The following is a 9,400-nucleotide window of genomic DNA, read 5'->3' as shown; positions in this document are numbered from 1 at the left end:
GCAATGCATTTTTGTAGACAACTTTTGAAGGCCTTCCTAGTGTCAAAATTGGGTCAAGGATAACTCATTGGAAATATTATTGAGTATACTTTCCAAAACATCTTGAATTTCTCAATTTTGAGTTTATTTTCCCTGTCAAAAGTCAAATCTCCCAAGACTGGTCAAAATGTGCAAAATGAGGCTGCCTAAATGCAAAGTGTTGTTGCAGTCAACGTTTGAAGGTCTTCCTCAACTCCAAATTGAGCTCATGATAGCTCAGTGGAAATATATCTCTCTCTAGACATAATTTAAATCATAAATCAAGTCATTTGAACATCCAAGCTAGGTGAAAGCTTGATTTTCCCAAGGTCACTCCAGAAGTGCATCAATCCTCTTGAGGCCAATGATGTTTTCGACATTTCTCCCAATCCACGAAACCTATGTAAAAAATGAAAGACATTTTTCATCTTGGGTCAATTATGGACAAAAACCTCTCTCACTTTTGTCAAATTCATCTTCTCTTTCTCAGAAACATCATTTGAATAAAACCTATCCCGATCTGTGAAATAGGGGATTTGTGGAAATGAAGGGAAATGAAGGGGATGAGGGGCTTCTAAATTCTTGAGAAAATTTTGGGAAGTAAGGAGGGATGTTAGGAAGTAGGGGAAAGTGGAATTTCAAAGATTGAGTGAGGGGAAGGGGTCCAAAAGGGAAAAACACAGGCCTAGCCTAGAAAATTGTCAAATTATAGCAATAAACTAGGGTTTGTGGGAAAATGATGAATTTGAGGGATATGAGTGATGGGAAGCATTTAAGAAGGTATATTAAGGATAGGGGAAGGTGTATGAACATTATGAAACACTTTTTGTTGATGATTTGACCATCCAAGAGAAATTACCTTCAAAACCCTAGGAGAGGGAAATGAGGCTTACCCAAATACAACTTAAGCACGAACAAGGTGTAAAATGACCCATTGGAACCTGAAATGATGATGACAACTCTTTGAATGATGGTACACTTAGCCTAATAGTGACATGGACCAATACTTGGAAGACTTTGGAAGGAGTGAAAACAAATCCTAGACCTAATACTCAGTGACCAAATTTTACTTGAAGACTCACTGAAATGACAAAATTTGGCATTGACACCCTAAAATCACTTTGTAAGAGCATGTTCGATCACTGGTGGAAGGCTTCAAAGACTGACACTAACGTTGGCTACATTGGGGATGGTAGCTCCTTGGAGGTGCCAAGAACACCGTAGACCAAGTAGCTTTGTCCATTGGGCATGGAGTCAAAAACACAAACTGAAATGGATGACTGAAAACTGACGACTCAAAGACACAAACTGACTTGAAATTGACTCAATGCTAAAACACAACTGACAAACTAGAAAATATGTTCAACATGGAGCTTATTCAATAAAACCTATTCTAGTTGTTCCATTCATCACCTGATCAAGTGAAGTGAAACAAGCAATGCAACCAAGTAAGCATTATGGCTGCTGTTTGCATTCTCCACAAGTGCTTGCTTATGAACAACAAGAGAGAACTACTGAAAGACAACTCCCATGAAAACATGTAAATAGATCTGTTGAAGAATATGGATTCTCTATCTAACTCCAAAAACACTGCATAAGGATCTTGAAATTCATGCACACTGGGACTTAGCTCATCCAATGGATTACTTTTCTTCTCCCCGTACCATGAATGCAAACTTTCATATAAGCATTGTGACGAGACTCCTGCTGAAACTGACAAGAAACGGGTTGCCGAATCAAGTTTGTATCAATCTCACAGTTAGGTAGTGGAGAAGGACTTTTACTGCAAACATCATCCAACACATTAGCTAGTGGATCACGAAAAACTTGAAAATATTGTTACAACCCATTTTCTATTGGTCCTAATGAGATTGCATGATTTTCTATAGGTTCCTCATCCTTTATGGAAGATATACTATGCAAATTTTGCTTCAAAATCTGAAATGATTCAAAATAGAATGGTACGGAATCATCTTGCATCATTTGATCATATGTTCCAGCTTCCAAGTCTTCATCTGCAACTTGACATTCAATGGAATTCGGGGGCTGCAAATCTGGATATGAAAAGTCTTGAGCAAGGATTTCATTGCCCTCAAGATGGTTCAAATCAAAACTTATCAATGGTTGATTTTTGATTGAATGAAAGTTGTCTCTGATGATCTGAAATGAAGCAAAACAAAAAGGCAAAGATCCTTCACTTCAAAATTTGTTTCACTTTCCTCGTCATTTCCATAGTTGATATGTAATGCCTGATCACTGTACTTGAACTGCTGAAAGTGAACTTCCTCTTCCACAAACTAGCTGCTAGTTTGTCTACAAGATTATCTTCTGTTTGGAGAACATAATCATCATCATACTGATCAAACTTAGGGAATTCATCAGTATAAAATATATCATCAAGCATGCATGTCATACAACAGATCTCTCTTCTCCAAGATGATCTATAAAACAATCATTATCAGGTCTATGACAACTGGGATAAGAAACAAAATGTTTTGGATCAACAACTTGTTCTTCTTCAATCAGCGATCCATGGGCTTGAACATTATACTCATTCCTTGTGGTGATCCTTTGCATCATCTCTTCCACTGCACTTACCAAAATGTCGAGTTTTACCTCTAAAGATGTCGATTCCTTTGGATCTATGTTCTTCATCTTTTCTTCCTTCAACTTTGCCCTTCTGATCAACAAATTAGCCTCTACATCTACTGCACTGTTTTGCATCTCCTCAAGTGTTGCAAGGTTCCTTTCTCTCATCTGAAACTCCATTTCCGGATCAAAGGCACCAGGGTAGTGCAAGAGAGCGGATCTAGGAGGAGGCCTTATATTAACCGACATCAAGAAATAGACCTGGTTAAATATCATAGAAAATTGTTGTACTATCTCCCCTGGCTGTCTTTTCAGCTGGTTATACTCTTCTAGAATCAAGAAAGGGTTTTGTCTGACCACCCACCTATTGAGGAAAACATTGACAAACTGTTGGAAATCTGAAATGCTCGCATCAGGCAGGGTTTTGAACCAACTCTTGACTTTGCCTTGCAAAGAAGGAGAAAAAAGCCTAACACTGACATCCTCTTCATCAACTTCAAAAAGGTCAAGAAAAGACTCAAATTTCAGTACATGTCTCTCAGCAGTGATGTTGTCACCTTCACCATCAAATCTTGGTAGATATAGGTAATGATTTTTAGGGAAAGCATGGGATATAAGAGGTAAAATCAGAGGCTTGTATCTATCTGGAATTTTACAAGGTATAGGAATATGTACAGAAGGTGTAGAATTAGTATTTTTCTCTTGAGGCTCATCAGTTTGAAGATGGTCATCACAAGCTTCAGAAAAATGGTCTTGATCAAGCTCAAAGGCATGCGAACATTTTGTATTCACAATCTTCAAAGGGAAAGATTCAAATGTAGGACTAGGATCTTCTCACAAATACAATATACGTTGCAAAGCCCTCTTAATATTCTCGGGAAAAGAGAAGAAATAATTTATAACGAAGAACACAATGTCTTGGATGAAATTCCAACTTGAATACATGAGCTTTCCATATTTTCCTTTCATGTTTCTGTTGGTCGAGTTCATACTCCAGTGAAGTCCTTGGATCTGATCTCAAAACTGATTTAGAGTCACCAGGTGAATGATTTCAGCCTTCTGGTGTCTGATCGTTGTCCACCATCAACAATCATATCTGAACTTGATACAATTTGCTAAGGAACATAAAACTACGTTCCCCAGTTGAGTCGCCACTATGTTATAGCCTTAATCTACCTTTGAGAAAGGCAGGTCTAGGGTAACATCCAACCATGCTTAACCTGGTAGCTAGCCCTACTAGGTAGGGAGAGGGCTCTCTCATTGTCAATCTCACAAGAATATGGCAACTTAGGCTTGAGATGGCTGAAAGTAAATGGTGATTTTAGGCTAGGTATATTTGTTCAGAGGATTTGATTGATTTTTAATGGTTGGTTGTTGGATCAAATGAGGAAGGCAGCTTTGGGTCCGAGAAATCAACTTAGATTTTCAGAGGTTTCTGTGGGGCGAGGTAGGCAAGTGTTTTATCACTTTGAATTGGATACAATGGTGAGTCTAAAGACTAGTGAGGAGTTGGAGAGGTCATCCAAGGTTCATGAGTCCTCTTCAAATAGCAGAAAACATTAAAAACTAAATGTATCCTCTAGGCAGAGCACTGAATATCAATGGATTCTACCTAATTCTCTTGATTCATTTATTTATGAAGAATGAAATAGATTTTAGAACACATACACATAAGAGAAACTAAATTAAAAAAGAGAAAACCAAGCCAAGACACTTTACCACAAGAATCCCACAAAATGTTGCAAAACACTGGTTCATTTCCTTGCCAAACTGCAGAAGTGATTTACAATAGTGCTCAATGCATCCACAAGAGTTCAACTTTTACAAATGACTAAGAAAGTGAATAATATAGGCATCAAACCACCTATGCTAGCCATCAGGGGTCGAATCCATTAGTCAAGGAGCTGTTTCAACAACATCTAAACTAGGAACTAGAAAATAGTCAGTGTAACAGCTTGCCTCTAAAACTATGGAAACTGATTCATTCAACCTCAAACCACCTCTAACTGATGTATCTACCCCTCAAGTCATTTTTCATCATATTTACAGCATATTACATCATATTACATCATTAGTTTACCAAGGAGAAAATAAAAAGTCAACTGATAATCAAACTGGGCGAAATTCTGAGTTTTTAGGCAAAATTGGCAAAAATTTGCCTAATGTGCAGCGCCTCGAGCCTGATGCGGAGAGCCACTTCAAGGCTACTTTTGGAGGCCTTCCACTTCACCAAATCAGGCCAAGATAGCTTGTTGGAAAGCTCTGCCTGTCTAATTTCTAGAACACTTTCAATTTTCTGATTTGGAGTTGATTTGTCCCTCCAAATTTCATTTCTCCCAAAACTGGTTCCTGTGGGTCCAAAAAGTGGTAGAGAGGGCATTTTTTAGGTGTTTTTTTCCCTTTTGGTGGCCCAGATCTTCTCCAAAATTGATGAAACTTTCTGGGTTTGCTTATTTTTTTATTCTAAATCAAAATCTATAAGCCATTTGTCAAGAGGATGCACCAATTCAATGCGTAGCGCTGGTGGCGTTGCGCATCAGCCGGAATTTCCTGTGTTGTAAAATTCCAAAAATTGAAAATGACAAAAATTTCTCAAAACTTGCCCAAATTTGGCACATGGGTCCCTCATTGATTGCTTTGTTGGGCTAGTGAAGCCTCAGCCAAGATCTTTAGCTTATCATGCTCCTTTTTTCTCCTTAAGTGTCTCCATGGAACTATCACTAAAGGTTTCTCTCTCATAGTCATACTCACTATCCATCTCTATACTTTATAGTTATTTCCCTTGTGATGACTGAGAGGAGTATGAAGAGATTTAAAAAGGAAAGTAGGTGAGGGTGAACAAGAATGGGAAAGGGATGTGGGGAATAAGAAAGGTTAATGAATGATGTAGGGTTTGAGAGTAATGATAGGGTTTGGGAATAATGATAGAGTTTGGGAGCATGGTAGGGCTTGGGGTATATGAGTATAGGGTTTGATATGTGAAGGGTAGGGTTTGGGGGATAGGAGAAAGGAAAAGGAGTTAGGGAGGATGGGGTTTAGGAGATAAGTTTTGGACAAATGAAATTAGGGAATAGGGAATAAACAACTGTAATTTGTAGTGTATAAGGTAGCTTTAGATACAAATTAGGGTTTTGAATTTTAGGATGCTAAAACCACCATCAAAGCATAGAAAACCCTATGTGAGATCAAAAGAGATTTTACTTACTTGCTTGGAGGAGAAATGCAGCAATGAGAGTGATTAGAGGTGAAATTTGAGGGTTTTGAGGCATTACTAGCCAATGTGCAGTGCCCTGAACCCAATGACCAGTGCCTCTCTGATGCACAGTGCCAATGTAAATTTACACTTGAGAAAACTGCCTGATGCACGATGCCGACCCTTTGATGCGCAGCGCCTCCGTGGTGTGCAACGCATTTTTGCAGACAACTTTTGAAGGCCTTCCCAATGTACAAATTGGGTGTAGGATAGTTTGTTGGAAATTTTATTGAGTCTACTTTCCAATAGTTTGTTGGAAATTTTATTGAGTCTACTTTTCAAAAAATCTTAAATTTCTCAATTTTGAGTTCTTTTGCCCTTTCAAAAGTCAAATCTTCCAAGACTGGTCAAAATGTGCAAAATGAGGCTGCCTAAATGCAGAGTGCTGTTGCAGTCAACTTTTGAATGTCTTCCTCAACTCCCAATTGAGCTCATGATAGCTCATTCGAAAGCTATCTTTGTCTAGATATCACTTAAATCATCAATCAAGTCATTTGGACATCCAAGCTAGGTGAAAGGTTGATTTTCCCAAGGTCACTCCAGAAGTGCATCAATCCTCTTGAGGCCAATGATTGTTTCGACATTTCTCCCAAACCATGAAGCCTGTGTAAAAACGGAAAGAGGTTTATCATCTTGGATCAATTATAGAAAAAAACCTCTCTCACTTTTGTCAAATGCATCTTCTCTTTCTCAGAAACATCATTTGAATAAAACCTATCCCGATGTGTGGAACAGGGGATTTGTGGAAATGAAGGGAAATGGAGGGGATGAGGGGCTTCTAAATTCTTGAGAAATTTTGGGAAGTATGGAGGGATGTTAGGAAGCAGGAGGAAAGTGGAATTTCAAATATTGAGTGAGGGGAAGGGGTCCAAAAGGGCAAAACACAGGCCTAGCCTAGAAAATTGTCAAATTATAGCAATAAACTAGGGTTTGTGTGAAAATGATGAATTTGAGGGATATGAGTGATGGGAAGCATTTAAGAAGGTATATTAAGGATAGAGGAAGGTGTATGAACATCAGGAAATAAGTTTTGTTGATGATTTTACCATCCAAGAGAAATTACTTTCAAAACCCTAGGAAAGGGAAATGAGGCTTACCCAAGTACAACTGAAGCACCAACAAGGTGTAACATGACCCATTGGAACCTAAAATGATGATGACAACTCTTTGGATGATGGTACACTTAGCCTAATGGTGACATGGACCAATACTTGGAAGAATTCAGAAGGAGTGAAAACAAATCCTAGACCTAATACCTAGTGACCAAATTTTACTTGAAGACTCACTGAAATGACAAAATTTGACCTTGACACCCTAAAATCACTTTGTAAGAGCATGTTTGATCACTGGTGGAAGGCTTCAAATACTGACACTAACATTGGCTCCATTGGGGATGGTAGCTCGTTGGAGGTGCCGAGAACACCATAGACCAAGTAGCTTTGTCCATTGGGCATGGAGTCAAAAACACAAACTGAAATGGATGACTGAAAAATGACGACTCAAAGACACAAAATGACTTGAAATTGACTCAATACTAAAACGCAACTGAAAAACTGGAAAATATGCTCAACATGGAGCTTATTCAATCAAAATGTACTCTAGTTGTTCCATTCATCACCTGATCAAGTGAAATGAAACAACCAATGTAACCAAGTAAGCATTCTAGCTGTTGTTTGCATTCTCCACAAGTGCTTGCTTATGAACAACAAGAGAGAACTACTGAAAGACAACTCCCATGAAAACTTGTAAACAGATTCGTTGAAGAATATGGATTCTCTATCTAACTCCAAAAACATTGCATAAGGATCTTGAAATTCATGCACACTGGGACTTAGCTCATCCAATGGATTACTTTTCTTCTTCTCATACCATGAATGCAAACTTTCATGTAAGCACTGTGACGAGACTCCTGCTGAAACTGACAAAGAAACCGGCTGCCAGATCAAGTTTGTATCAATACTTGTTTCAATCTTACAATTAGCTAGTGGAGAAGAACTTTTACTGCAGACATCATCCAACACATCAACTATTGGATCGCGAAAAACTTGAAAAGACTATTGCAACCCATTTTCTATTGGTTCTAATGAGATTTCATGATTTTTTATAGGTTCCTCATCCTTTATTGAAGATATATTGTGCAAGTTTCACTGCAAAAACTGAAATTATTCAAAACAGAATGGTACGGAATCATCTTACATCATTTGATCATATGTTCTAGCTTCCAAGTCTTCATCTACAACTTGACAATCAATGGCATTCGGGGGCTGCAAATCTGGATATGAAAAGTCTTGAGCAAGCATTTCATTTCCCTCAAGATTGTCCAGATAAAAAATTATCGACGGTTGATTTCTGATTGAATGAAATTTGTCTCTGATGATTTGAAACGAAGCAAAACAAAAAGGCAAAGATCCTTCACTTACTTCAAAATTTGTTGCAATTTCCTCATAATTTCCTAGCTGATATGTAACGGCTGATCACTGTACTCGAACTACTGAAAGTGAACTTCCTCCTTCCACAAAATAGCTGCTAGTTTGTCTACAAGATTAGCTTCTGTTTGGAGAACATAATCATAATCATACTGATCAAACTTAGGGAATTCAACAGTATAAAATACATCATCAAGCATGCATGTCATATCAAAAGATCTCTCTTCTCCAAGATGATCTATAAAACAATCATTATCAATTCTATGACAAATGGGATAAGAAACAAAATGTTTTGGATCAGCAACTTGTTCTTCTTCAATCAGCGATCCATGGGCTTGAACATTATACTCATTCCTTGTGGTGATCCTTTGCATCATCTCTTCCACTGCACTTACCAAAATGTCGAGTTTTACCTCTAAAGATGTCGATTCCTCTGGATCTATGTTCTTCATCTCTTCTTCCTTTAACTTTGCCCTTTTGATCAACAAATTAGCCTCTACATCTACTGCACTATTTTGCATCTCCTCAAGTGTTGCAAGGTTCCTTTCTCTCAGCTGAAACTCTATTTCTGGATCAAAGGCACCCGGGTAGTGCAAGAGAGTGGATCTAGGAAGAGGCCTTATATTAACCAGCATCAAGAAATAGACTTGGTTAAATCTCGTAGAAAATTGTTGTACTGTCTCCCCTTGCTGTCTTTTTAGCTAGTTATACTCTTACCACCCAACTGTCGAGGAAAACTTTGACGAACTGTTGGAAATCTAAAATGCTCGCATTAGGAAGGGTTTTGAACCAACTCTTGACTTTGCCTTGCAAAGAAAGAGCAAAAAGCCTAATACTGACATCCTCTTCATCAACTTCAAAAAGGTCAAGAAAAGACTCAAAATTCAGTACATGTCTCTCAGCAGTGATGTTGTCACATTCACTATCAAATCTTGGTAGATATAGGTAATGATTTTTAGGGAAAGCATGGGATATAGGAGGTAAAATCAGAGGCTTGTATCTATCTGGAATTTTACAAGTTATAGGAATATGTACAAAAGGTGTATAATCAATATTTATCTCTTGAGGCTCATCAGTTTGAAGATGGTCATCACAAGCTTCAGAAAAATGGTCT

This window comes from Pinus tabuliformis, chromosome Q (assembly GCF_031772625.1).
Source record: "Pinus tabuliformis cultivar Carrire ecotype Pingquan chromosome Q, CPIR1, whole genome shotgun sequence".
Taxonomy (NCBI): Eukaryota; Viridiplantae; Streptophyta; class Pinopsida; order Pinales; family Pinaceae; genus Pinus; species Pinus tabuliformis.
The sequence above is the reverse complement of the archived record's forward strand: the minus strand, read 5'-3'. Positions refer to the sequence as shown.